Source organism: Arachis ipaensis, chromosome B10 (genome assembly GCF_000816755.2).
Source record: "Arachis ipaensis cultivar K30076 chromosome B10, Araip1.1, whole genome shotgun sequence".
Classification (NCBI taxonomy): Eukaryota; Viridiplantae; Streptophyta; class Magnoliopsida; order Fabales; family Fabaceae; genus Arachis; species Arachis ipaensis.
Genome location: NC_029794.2, coordinates 84,358,032 through 84,370,658, shown reverse-complemented (window position 1 = coordinate 84,370,658; position 12,627 = coordinate 84,358,032). Strand labels below are relative to the sequence as shown.

The 12,627-nt window shown below is 38.4% G+C and overlaps 1 long non-coding RNA gene across 1 annotated transcript; it reads right to left on the bottom strand.

The window, feature by feature from the left end:
• Nucleotides 10,607-11,600, bottom strand: LOC110267499. Its single transcript, XR_002355221.1, has 4 exons — nt 11,454-11,600; nt 11,035-11,205; nt 10,699-10,947; nt 10,607-10,621 (listed from the first exon to the last, which is right to left on the bottom strand). It is a non-coding gene; the product is annotated as an uncharacterized LOC110267499 (long non-coding RNA).

Below are 12,627 nucleotides of genomic sequence, written 5' to 3'. Positions count from 1 at the left end.
AGAGATCTTGAGTCATAAGAAGGATTGGAGAGAAACTGAAAGAGTTCTCCTCACTGAAGAATGCAGCGCAGTCATTCTAAAAAGCTTCCCAGAAAAGCTTAAAGATCCTAGGAGCTTCATGATACCATGCACATTAGAGGGTAATTGCACCAAGACAGCTCTATGTGATCTTGGGGCAAGTATCAATCTAATACATGCATCCACTATCAGAAAGCTTGGTTTAACTGAAGAAGTCAAACCAACCCGGATATGTCTCCAACTTGCCGATGGCTCCATTAAATACCCATCAGGCGTGATTGAAGACATGATTGTCAGGGTGGGGCCATTCGCCTTTCCCACTGACTTTGTAGTGCTGGAAATGGAGGAGCACAAGAGTGCTACTCTCATTCTAGGAAGACCCTTCCTAGCAACTGGATGAACTCTCATTGATATCTAAAAGGGGGAAGTAACCCTGAGAGTTAATGAGGGTGAGTTTAAGTTGAATGCTGTCAAAGCCATGTAGCATCCAGACACACCAAAAGACTGCATGAAAGTTGATCTTATTTACTCTTTAGTAGAGGAGATCAACATGGCTGCGAGTCTCGAATCAGAGCTGGAAGACATCTTTAAAGATATTCAGCCTGATCTGGGGGATTCAGAGGAATTGAAAGAGCCTCTGGAAATTCCTCAAGAAGAGGAAAAACCTCCTAAACCCAAGCTCAAACCATTACCACCATCCCTGAAATATGCATTTCTGGGAGAAGGTGATACTTTTCCAGTGATCATAAGCTCTGCTTTGAATTCACAGGAAGAGGAAGCACTACTTCAAGTGCTAAGGACACACAAGACAGCTCTTGGGTGGTCCATAAGTGACCTTAAGGGCATAAGCCCAGCTAGATGCATGCACAAGATCCTATTGGAGGATGATGCTAAGCCAGTGGTTCAACCACAGAGGCGGTTAAATCCAGCAATGAAGGAAGTAGTACAGAAAGAGGTCACCAAGTTACTAGAGGCTGGGATTATTTATCCTATTTCTGATAGCCCCTGGGTGAGCCCTGTTCAAGTTGTCCCCAAAAAGGGAGGTATGACAGTGGTTCATAATGAAAAAAATGAACTAATTCCTACAAGAACAGTTACAGGGTGGCACATGTGTATTGACTATAGAAGACTCAATACACCCACCAGAAAGGATCATTTTCCTTTACCATTCATAGACCACATGCTAGAGAGACTAGCAGGTCATGATTTTTACTGCTTTTTGGATGGCTATTCAGGTTACAACCAAATTGCAGTAGATCTCCAGGATCAAGAGAAAACTGCATTTACATGTCCATCTAGAGTATTTGCCTACAGAAGGATGCCATTTGGGCTGTGTAATGTACCTGCAACTTTTCAGAGATGCATGCTCTCTATTTTCTCTGATATGGTGGAAAAATTTCTGGAAGTTTTCATGGATGACTTCTCAGTATATGGAGACTCATTCAGCTCCTGTCTTGATCACCTGACACTAGTCCTGAAACGATGCCAAGAGACTAACCTGGTTTTGAACTGGGAAAAATGTCACTTTATGGTGACTGAAGGGATTGTCCTTGGGCATAAAATTTCAAACAAGGGGATAGAGGTGGATCAAGCTAAAGTGGAAGTAATTGAAAAATTACCACCACCTGCCAATGTTAAGGCAATCAGAAGCTTTTTGGGGCATGCAGGATTCTATAGGAGGTTTATAAAGGATTTTTCAAAAAAAGCAAAACTTCTGAGCAATCTGCTAGCTGCTGACATGCCATTTGTGTTTGACACAGAGTATCTGCAGGCGTTTGAAACTTTGAAAGCTAAGCTGGTCACAGCACCAGTTATTTCTGCACCAGACTGGACACTACCATTTGAATTGATGTGTGATGCCAGTGATCATGCCATTGGTGCAGTATTGGGGCAGAGGCATGACAAGCTTCTGCATGTCATTTATTATGGTAGTCGTGTTTTAAATGACGCCCAGAAAAATTACACAACCACAGAAAAAGAATTGCTTGCAGTGGTTTATGCCATTGACAAGTTTAGATCATACTTAGTAGGATCAAAAGTGATTGTGTACACTGACCATGCTGCTCTTAAATATCTACTTACAAAGCAGGATTCAAAACCCAGGCTCATAAGATGGGTGTTGTTTCTGCAAGAGTTTGATATAGAAATAAGAGACAGAAAAGGGACAGAAAACCAAGTGGCTGATCACCTATCCCGAATAGAACCAGTAGAAGGGGCGTTCTTCCCCCTATTGAGATCTCTGAAACTTTTCCGGATGAGCATTTGTTCGCCATTCAGGAAACACCATGGTTTGCAGACATAGCAAACTATAAAGCCGCAAGGTTCATACCCAAGGAGTACAGCAGGCAACAAAAGAAAAAATTAATTACTGATGCAAAGTACTACTTGTGGGATGAACCCTATCTCTTTAAGAGATGTACAGACGGAATAATCCGTAGGTGTGTGCCTAGAGAAGAAGCAGAGAAGATCTTATGGCGTTGCCATGGGTCACAATATGGAGGTCATTTCGGAGGTGAGCGAACAGCCACCAAGGTCCTCCAATGTGGTTTCTATTGGCCCACCCTTTATAAAGATTCCCGGGAGTTTGTACGTAACTGTGACAGTTGCCAGAGAGTTGGTAATCTGCTTCATGGTTACGCCATGCCTCAACAAGGGATCTTGGAGATTGAGTTATTTGATGTATGGGGTATTGACTTCATGGGGCCTTTCCCACCATCATACTCAAACACTTATATTCTGGTGGCAGTTGACTATGTATCCAAAAAGGTAGAGACTGTTGCCACACCCACTAATGATACTAAGACAGTGCTGAAGTTCCTCCAGAAACAAATCTTCAGCAGATTTGGTGTCCCTAAAGTGCTAATCAGTGATAGGGGCACCCACTTCTGCAACAAACAGCTTTACTCTGCCATGGTCCGGTATGAAATTAGCCACAAAGTGGCAACTCCATATCATCCACAGACAAATGGGCAAGCTGAAGTCTCTAACAGAGAACTGAAAAGAATCCTGGAACGGACTGTAAGTACCCGTAGAAAGGATTGGGCAAGAAGCTTGGATGATGCTCTGTGGGCCTACAAAACAGCATTCAAGACTCCTATAGGGACCTCTCCATACCAGCTTGTGTATGGTAAGACCTGTCATCTGCCCATGGAACTGGAATACAAAGCCTACTGGGCAACCAAATTCCTAAACTTTGATGCCAAAAGATTGCTCCAGCTAAATGAGCTAGAGAAATTCAGACTCGCTGCTTTCGAAAATGCCAAGCTTTACAAAGAGAAAGCAAAAAGGTGGCATGACAGAAAGCTGTCATCTAGAGTCTTTGAACTAGGACAAAAGGTTCTGCTGTTTAACTCTAGGCTCAGGCTATTCCCTAATTGCATAAGTTCACAGGGCTACAGAAGGATTCAGAGCACAAAACAGAAAAAAGGAGCTCACTGGCAAGAAAACGCCAGTAAGAGGCACCATTGGGCGTTAAACGCCCAAAAGGAGAATCTACTGGGCGTTTAACGCCAGTAGAGATAGCCATGTGGGCGTTAAACGCCAGAAAGAAGCAGCTTCTGGGCGTTTAACGCCAGATTTACAGCATCCTGGGCGTTCAGAAAAACGCCCAGTGACAAAGGAGTTTCTGGCGTTTAACGCCAGCTGGAAGCAACATCTGGGCGTTAAACGCCCAGACCAAGCACCAAGTGGGCGTTAAACGCCCAAAACATGCAGCAGTTGGGCGTTTAATGCCAGGATTGTGGGGAGTAGGCAATTTCGTTTTCAATCCAAATTTTTTCTATTTTTTATGTTTCAATTCATGATTTCTTGCACAAACATGTTACAAATCCTAATTTTTCAAATTCTTTTTCAAAAGATATCAAATGTATCTTAATTCATAAACCCTTTTTTATCCTCTTCAATTTATTTTCAAATCCTTTTCAAAACAATTCTATCTCTTTTCCTTCTAAAAATCTTTTCAACTCATCAATATCTTTTTCAAATCTTCACAACATCTTTTTCAAAATTCAGATTTATCTTTTTCAAATATCTTTCATATCTTTTCAATTTTAAATTACATCTTTTCCTATCATACTTATCTTTTCCAAATCATTTTTTCTATTATATCTTTTCCAAACAATTTTCGAAACCCACCCCCCCTTCCCTTTAAATGTTGGTTCGGCCTCCCCCCCACCTCCACAATTCGGACTTGGCTCTCCTCATATCCCTCTCCTTTCTTTTCTTTTGCTTGAAGACAAGCAAACCTCTAAGTTTGGTGTGTTTATCCGTGATCACTAAGCCAATACCCACTAAGATCATGGCTCCTAAGGGAAAACAAACCAACTCAAGAGGCAAGAAAGAGAATATTCCAAAACCACTTTGGAATCAAGGGAAGTTCTTAACCAAAGAATATTCAGACCATTACTACAAAATAATGGGTCTAAGGTCAGTGATCCTGAAAGTTAAATTTGATCTGAAAGAAGACGAATATCCGGAGATCCAAGAGAAAATTCGAAACAGGAGCTGGGAAGTCCTACCTAATCCTGAAACAAAGGTGGGAAGAAACATGGTTCAGAAATTCTATGCAAATCTGTGGCTGACAGACAGGCAGAGAATAGCGGGAACCGCATTCTATGACTATAGAACTCTGGTCAGAGGGAAGATTGTTCACACCCACCCTGACAAAATAAGGGAGATTTTCAAGCTGCCTCAACTGCAAGATGACCTAGACTCCTTTAATAGGAGAATGATGAGATCAAACCTGAATTTGGACAAGATCCTAGAGGACATATGTCTCCCTGGAGCTAAATGGACAACCAACACAAAGGGTGCCCCGAACCAACTCAAAAGAGGAGATCTCAAACCAGTCGTCAGAGGCTGGCTGGACTTCATTGGGCGCTCTATATTGCCCACTAGCAACCGCTCTGAGGTCACCATCAGAAGAGCAGTGATGATTCATTGCATTATGCTGGAAAAAGAAGTGGAAGTTCATCAGCTGATTGCTTGTGAGCTTTACAAGATTGCAAACAAGAACTCCAAAGATGCCAGATTGGCTTATCCAAGCTTGGTCTCTCTGTTATGTAAAGATGCTGGTATAAAAATGGGAGTAGATGAGTACATCCCAGTTGAGCTACCAATCACCAAAAAGTCTATGGAAGGACAACAAGTGCAGGACGAACCCATCAAGAGGAGAGCACAGGAGTTCCTCCCAGAAATCCCTCAAATTGAATACTGGGAGGGCCTAAAAGCATCTGTCACCAAGTTGAAAGAAGCTGTGGATCAACTGAAGGAAGAACAGCAAAATCAAAACAGCATGCTCTGCAAACTGCTTAGAGAACAAGAAGAGCAAGGGCGTGAACTGAAGGAATTGAAGCGCCAGAAGCTATCTCTTGAAGGGCCAAGCACTCCACAGACTAAAGAGGCATCCACCTCCCAAATTCAAGGTTGTTGAGTTCTAATCTTAGCCTTAACTCTGTGATAATTGTTCTTATTAGAAATTTACCTTAGAAGTTATATATGCATAGTAGTAATTAGTATCTCTATTATGATTTTATCTCCAATTAAGCTATAATTTATTTTTCTCATCATCATCAAACATGAATAAAATAGCAGATTTTTATTATAAGGAGGCAATATTTTTTTCAAGTTCTTAATAAGGAAAATTCTAATTATCTATATGTGGTGGCAATGCTTTTTGTCTTCTGAATGAATGCCTGAACAGTGCATATTTTTTATATTGAATTTTATGAATGTTAAAATTGTTAGCTCCTGAAAGAATGATGAACAAGAGAAATGTTATTGATGATCTGAAAAATCATGAAATTGATTCTTGAAGCAAGAAAAAGCAGCAAAAAAAAGAGAGAGAAGAAGAAGGAGCAGTAGAAAAAGCCAGTAGCCCTTAAAACCAAAAGGCAAGGATAAAAAGGATCCAAGAATCATTCTGAATTTCAAAGGATAAAGTGAGATGCCAAAACTGTTCGGAAGCAAAAAGCTACTAGTCCCGCTCATCTGATTAGAATCTGAGCTTCACTTAAAACTCTGAGATATTATTGCTTCTCAATTTCTTTTTATCCTATTTTATTTGTCTAGTTGCTTGAGGGCAAGCAACAGTTTAAGTTTGGTGTTGTGATGAGCGGATATTTTATACACTTTTTAGGGGTAATTTCATGAAGTTTTTAGCATATTTTAGTTAGTTTTTAGTATATTCTTATTAGTTTCTAGGAAAAATTCATATTTTTAGACTTTACTATGAGTTTGTGTGTTTTTCTGTGATTTCAGATATTTTCTGACTGAAATTGAGGAAGCTGAGCAAAAATCTGATTCAGGCTGAAAAAGGACTGCAAATGCTGTTGGATTCTGACCTTACTGCACTCGAAATGGATTTTCTGGAGCTACATGAGTCCAAATGGCGCGCTCTCAATTGCGTTGGAAAGTAGACATCCAAAGCTTTCCAGAAATATATAATAATTCATACTTTGCTCAAGGATAGATGACATAAACTGGTGTTCAACGCCAGTTCCATGTTGCATTCTGGCGTTAAACGCCAGAAACAGGTTACAAGTTGGAGTTAAATGCCAGAAACAGGTTACAACCTGGCGTTTAACATTGGAAACAGCCTAGGCACGTGTAAAGCTCAAGTCTCAGCCCCAGCACACACCAAGTGGGCCCCAGAAATAGATTTTTGTACTATCTATCTTAGTTTACTCATTTTCTGTAAACCTAGGTTACTAGTTTAGTATTTAAACAACTTTTAGAGATTTATTTTGTAGCCGTGTGGTGACAGCGCACCTGGACCATTTTAACTGAGAGGACGGATGGTAGCCATTGACAACGGTGATCCACCAACACACAGCTTGCCATAGGAGGAACCTTGCGTGCGTGAAGAAGAAGACAGGGGGAAAGCAAACATTCATAAGACCAAGCATCTCCAAAACTCCAACATATTCTCCATTACTGCATAACAAGTATTTATTTCATGCTCTTTTATTTTTCGCAATTCAAACTGATAATTATAATTGATATCCTGACTAAGAATTACAAGATAACCATAGATTGCTTCAAGCCAACAATCTTCGTAGGATTCGACCCTTACTCACGTAAGGTATTACTTGGACGACCCAGTACACTTGCTGGTTAGTTGTGCGGAGTTGTGAAAAGTGTGAATCACAATTTCGTGCACCAGATGTGCAACAAGAGACCATGTCCAGGTTAGCTACCAGATGTGTCAAGTTCTAGCAATAGGACAGTAGGACAGGCATGCATCATATGCATCTATGTGACATTGTTTGCGTGTGCATATTGTGTTCGGTTTGCCTATGTGAATATTTTTTTATTAACTGCTAATTGTTATACTTGTTGTAATTGCTCTTGATTGTGTTTGAACTTCATTACTTGTGATTCTGACTGGTTAGTTCATATTATGGTGGTTTGAGTATTGAATTGATTATGCTTTGGGTCGGATGCCGTGATTTGATTTGTGTTGGGCTAGAGGCCGTGATTTAGTTACGTTTGGGCTGGAGGGCGTGATTGGATGACACAACTAGAAGATTGCTTAATACAGACAGATTTGGTCTTTATTACAGACGGATTTTTGGTTACCGACGGATTTTGTCCCTTTGTAAAAGCCTCGTCGAAAATTATTTACCGACGAATTTTTTCCGTCGGAAATTTACCAATTACAGACAAATTTTTCCTCAGTAAATTCTCCCCTCCATTTTCTTGAAACGTCGAACTTTCCGGCGGATTTTCCATCGGTAATTAGAGAAAGATTTTCCGATGGATTTTCCATTGATAATTAAAGACATATTTTTCGACGAATTTTTCGTCGATAATTGGCAACAAATTTTTCGACAGATTTTCCGTCTGTAATTAGAACCTTGGAAAATCATCCCAAATTCTGAATACAAATAGAAAATCCATCAGTAAGGTAAAATAGAATTTTTTATTTATTTTTCTATTACAAAATAAACATGTTTTCATACAAAATAAATATGGTACAGTTATAACTTGTTTTCATTAGCACAAGATAATTGTTCTACACTCCACACTCTACAAACTAAAACCCAAAACGTGTATTTAAGTATTAAAATAGAAATTATATTGTGAGCTCTGGCTCTATTATCATCGTCCCCTGCCTTGCCTTGACTAATTTTATTCTCGGCAAGTAGCTTCTCTTGAATAGTCCCTCAACTATGTTGCCACGTACAAAGTTGAAGCATCCAAATATTCCTTTCTTCTCATTTCTTTCACAAATATCATTATCATCAAAGCATTAGTTTAGAAAGCAAAACTGATAGAAAGAAAGGTTTGTACTATACTAATACCTTAGGTGGATTATGATCCCAGTTCATATGAAGTGCTTTTCTTCTGTAGCTTCTTCTTCTACTCATCATGATTTGTTCTCCAAGTGTTGGCACCTTCCTCATCATCATCTTACTGCCATTAGTACACTCTCCATCATCAACATCTTCTTCTGCCTTTACTTCTGCTGGTTGATTCAAAAATAGAAAGTTCTCATCCCTTTCAAGAAAGCCTGATTTTAGTGGATACAATGGAAATAGGCATTCTAAGAAAGTGCCACCAGTTGGACTTGACCTTCCTATTTCATAGCTGCTTGTTTAACTCTCTGTCTCTGAGCAAGTTGCCCACAATGTGGTTTCAGCTTCAGGCTCAACCAATGACTTTTCCTCCATTGATTCATCAATGTCAAACCTAAATGTTTCAAGCTCCATGCCAGTAATAGCTTCACTACTCTCGTCATTGGAAACAATGTTATCCAGTGAAGAAGAATAAAGTGAGAAATTAGGTAGTGGTGTTCCAGATTTTTCTTCCCAAAGAAAGGGAACTGAGGCTATTAGTTTGAGTGGAGGTTTAGGACAAGGAAACTGGCTACTACATGAACACAACTCTGGCTTCCAATTTTTCTTAGCAATGCCTGACCTTACTTCCCATAGAAATGGAACACAAGGTGGCTCTCTAATATGTCTCTTCCTCCCTATTTCATTCATTATTATCACATTGCCATGTAGTACTTCTTGGGAAGATCAGATTGCTAACAATAACAATAACAATAACAGATTAGATAGTGTTCGGCCATAAGTTATGCCTCCTTCTCCTTCCCAAACCTAATTCATGAATTCAAGGGAAAATTAGACTAGTCTATAAATAATAACATATTGTTTTGTTTTTTGTATTTATATTCCAAACTATTATTGTCATATATCAGCATTATAGGATTAAGATGGAGAATTTCATATACATACTTGGTGTTTCTGAGCAGTGATGTTGAGGTTATCCAATAAGTATTTTCTTGCCTTCAGATTATCACATAAAGATTTATAATCTGCAGTCAAATTATGCTCAAGTGCCCAATCCTCAAGGGCCTTTCTTTCAGGAACCACCATAGCCACCAAGAATGACTCAAAACTATTTCCATACACCTAAATCTGCATGAAGGAATTTTGTTATCCATATTTAACAACATAAATTTAGTAATTGAGAAGAATTACAATGCTATGTTATAAGTGTTGATTCTCTGAGTTTATATAGAAACACACCGAAGTTATAAGAGGGCATTGCAGACACTTGTTCTCTATGCTCTCCACAGCAACATATTCTCTGTGAGACAACTTAAAGATGTTCTTTTTTCTATCAATAATTTTCATTGTTCTATTTGGTTGCCACTCTCCAATGTCACCTGCAATGATTTCCAAATCAAGCCTTTAATATTGCATTTAGAGTTCGAGTTATAAGTTATAACTCTTGCACTGATTTATTACTTAAATAACAAGTCACTAGTCGGTATCTATAACAAAGTCACTTTAGTGTACGTGGCATAAGTCACTTTATTTTACTCTGAGAGCAACTAAGAATTTCTCACATTTAGAGGCAATGTAGCAGATTTTAATATTCTACATAGTTAAAATTTACTTGTATGAAACCAACCATCAACCATAACCTCATGAGTAAGATCTTGACGCTTGTGATAACCAGAGAACAAGCTAACACCTCTGAGGCAAATTTTTCCATGTGGCACACTGGAAAGTGCATCATATCCCATCTCAGGCACTGATTCAAGCCTTGCTTCAATGGTTGTCATGGGGATTCCAACAGTTCCTGTCATTGTATACAAATCACCTATTGCTATGAAACACCCAGCACAGCTTTCAGTAAGACCTGTTACATCAAAATGAATACACAATCATCAATAATTTCATCTCTACTCAAAGACACTGAAAGATCAAATATCAAAGTTGATACCATATCCTTGTGATAATGTAGATCCACTAGTGACCCCTCATAAACTCCTCAACATCTCTAGGCAACACGAGCAAAATTGATCTCCATGTCATGTTGCTCATTGCTATTAGAAGCATTACTATACACAAGTGATTGATATTGCATCAATTGATCACAAAAGTATTAGTTTTAGAGCGGATTACGACTGAATGAAGCACATTTTCAATAAGCATGGGCATTACTGACAGTTATTCTCAGTTTCTCACAATCAATTCACTAGATACCTGATTAGTGACACTGCTGCAGAAATATGCTTGGACTCTTTCTCATTTACAGCTCATCAGTCCTCTCCATATGCTCTAAAGCTAATCCAACGGTACTTACACTACAGATATAAAAATAAAACATTAAGAATTTTGCTAAAGGAGGACTTGATCAAGAAACCATGGGCCAGCCACTGACCTTTGCTGCATGAGTAACTCCATACGGTAATGCTTTGCTACAGAATAATCAGCAGTATCCTTGGTCTCTTTCTCTGCTTGCACACAAAAAGATTGTCATTTCCTTTTTGCATGTAAATAAGAGAAGAAAAACAAAATAACTATAATTGTAGTACCTTTAAAGCAGAACCAGCCAAGATAATATAGCCAGCATTTATCATGAAAAGGTTGATATACTGCAGGGCCCATGTGAGAGAATATGCTTTTCTACCTGAATTAATAAATGAATGAATGAAAATAAGAATTATGCTACTAGCATGGAAAAAAATTGAGTACAGAAAAAACATTTTTCACATACCATAGATAAAGCCAGCTAAATCTCTGTATCTAATATGCCTTGTTCCACCAAATTCATGGAGCTTAGCAAGAAGAGCATTGGCATAGAGGGAAATTGCAGTTGCAAGAATCAATAGACAACGGTTCCTTAATCAAATGTTGTGCTGTAGATTTAACTTGATATTCAACAACCCTGTCAATCAACAATTATATCATAAAGTTACACACTGGTATCACATGAATCACATAAATCACACACAATATTTCATTTAGGTCAAAAAAGCTACCGATTGCAGAAAAAAATTCATCAAAATCAGAGTAACCCACAAATTCACGAAGCACAAAAGCAGAGTATGATAAACCTAGCTAAAACTGGCACAGAAAAATTGAGCCCTAAGGTTTATCACAAAGAACAGAATCACAAAATCAAGATATATATACCTGAAATTCAAGATGGTTACGAGAAGAACTGAGAGAGCAAGTTGTTGAGATTAGATGGAAGAGGCGCCAGAGGGAGCAGATGCAATGCGAGCGGCAGCGGAGAGAGCTCTGCGACGATGGGAGTAGACACGACGAGAGCGGCGGCGGAGGTAGCTCGTGTGACGCAAGGGATGACAGAGAGATCGTGCGATGCAAGCAGCGGCGGCAGCGGCAGCGGTAGAAGTAGCTCGGGCGACTGAGAGAAGAAGCAACTGTGCGGCGGAGAAAGGAAGAAGCACATAAAGGTAGGAGTTGGCAGCTGTGTTTATTTGTGAATGGAGCTCAAGAGAGAGGAGGGTAGATTAGGTTTAAGTTAATATTTTCAGACGAAATATTTTAAATTACAGACAGATTTTCTATTTGTAATATTTTAATAAAACACAGCGTTTTATTCATTTAATTACATATGGATTTTCCGTCGGTAACTATTTTTCATAAAAAAATTAATTTTTTCGACAGAATTATCGACGGATTCTCTTTTCCGTCTGTAATTTATGCTAATTCATTTTTTTATTTCCGACAAAAAATCCCTCGTAAATTCCGTCTGTATTTCCGTGAATAACTAATTTTCTAGTAGTGTGATTTAATGGTAAGTTTGGTTAGTATGGTCCCTTTAGTAAGTAGTGAAATATTATGGAATGTTATGTTTGATTGGAATTTTTATAATTGAAATATGAATTTGAATTTTTGATAAGTAATTGTTGATTTTCGAAAAGTTTCATAAGACGAGCGATTATCACTAAGGTTGAAAACACTTTCTTTTATATATCTTCTTATGACAATTCTAAAATTTCTCTGGTGAGAACGTGTGGTTAGGTTCTCACCCCCTACAACCTTATCTTTTTAGAAAAATAGAAGAAGAAGCTTATGAAGAGATTATTGCGTTTTGATTATGCAATATTGTTGTATTAGCTTAGTTATTATTTTTCCTTGCCAGTATTATTATATTTTTGTAAAGAGAGAAAGGAGTCGTGATTGTAATGATATATTTGTATGTAATATTTGTAGTTACTTGTATGAGAAATTTTGTATGTATATATATCTATATATAGAGTGTTGTGATTTGTATTTATGTATATTTTTTCAAAAGAAAAAGTATTTTCGATTTTCCGATGGAAAGTCGATACGGTTTATA